Below are 1,007 nucleotides of genomic sequence, written 5' to 3'. Positions count from 1 at the left end.
AGGAGAAGAGAACCCATTACACAATTCCTCACAAAATCCACCTACAATGCCTAAATTCTCGTCACACTCCGTACCCACCGAGGAGAATCTACCAAATGGTACTCCTACGCCGCAACATCTAACCATAAATTTTATTGCCAAGTCCGCCTTATCCAATTAGTTGAGAGGAGCCAATTTGGGGGGATGCCTAGTGAGGACCCTCATTCTCATATGGAAACCTTTTGCGACTATTGTGATGCAATCTCTGAAACGGGCGTGACTCAAGACCAAATTAAATGGGTCTTATTTCCTTTTTCCTTAATCGGCACCGCGAAGCAATGGTTGAAGGGCCTTGATAAGGCCACCCTCGGAATAGATTCTTGGAAGACGTTGGCTCTAATTTTCTTCAAAAAATTCTACCCACCGGAAAAGACTAACATGCTAAGAGCTCAAATTACGGGTTTTAAGCAATGGGATGAAGAGTCTTTGTATGAAGCTTGGGAGCGGTTTAAGGGAATTTGTCGCTCATGTCCTCACCATGGACTTAGCGAATGGTTTTTGGTACAACAATTTTGGAATGGTTTATATGAAGATTCTAGGAACATTCTCAATATGGGATCGAATGGAATGTTCACCGAAGTTGATGACAATCAAACATGGAACAAGATTGAGGAAATGGCGGTCCATAACTCACAATATAGTAGACCTCGCAAGGCTACTAGAGGAGGAAAGCATGAAGTGGACTCCGTTACTCAATTGGGTGCTCAACTTAGTGCTCACATTGACACAATCAACTTGAAGTTTGAACAAGCTATGGCTAGACTTGAGGAAAACTCAAAATCATCAAAGCATCATGTTAATGCCATGACGGCATCCTCATCAATCCCAAGTGGGATATGTGAGAATTGTGGAACTTTGGGACATGAACAAGGTGAATGTAGGGGAACAAATGAACAAGTGAATGCTTTCCAAGCATACAAGAGTGGTACCCCTTATTCCAACTTTTACAATGAAAACACCAAATTCCA

The 1,007-nt window shown here is 42.2% G+C and overlaps 1 non-coding gene across 1 annotated transcript; it reads right to left on the bottom strand.

Moving 5' to 3' along the window:
* Positions 1–417: 417 nt before the first annotated feature.
* On the bottom strand, positions 418–524 carry LOC141658039 (small nucleolar RNA R71). The gene has a single exon (XR_012548950.1). It is a non-coding gene; the product is annotated as a small nucleolar RNA R71 (small nucleolar RNA).
* Between the last annotated feature and the right edge of the window lie 483 nt (positions 525–1,007).

The sequence above is a fragment of the Silene latifolia genome, chromosome 5 (genome assembly GCF_048544455.1).
Source record: "Silene latifolia isolate original U9 population chromosome 5, ASM4854445v1, whole genome shotgun sequence".
In the NCBI taxonomy this organism is placed as follows: domain Eukaryota; kingdom Viridiplantae; phylum Streptophyta; class Magnoliopsida; order Caryophyllales; family Caryophyllaceae; genus Silene; species Silene latifolia.
Note: the sequence above shows the minus strand (reverse complement) of the source record. Positions and strands in the feature narration are given on the sequence as shown.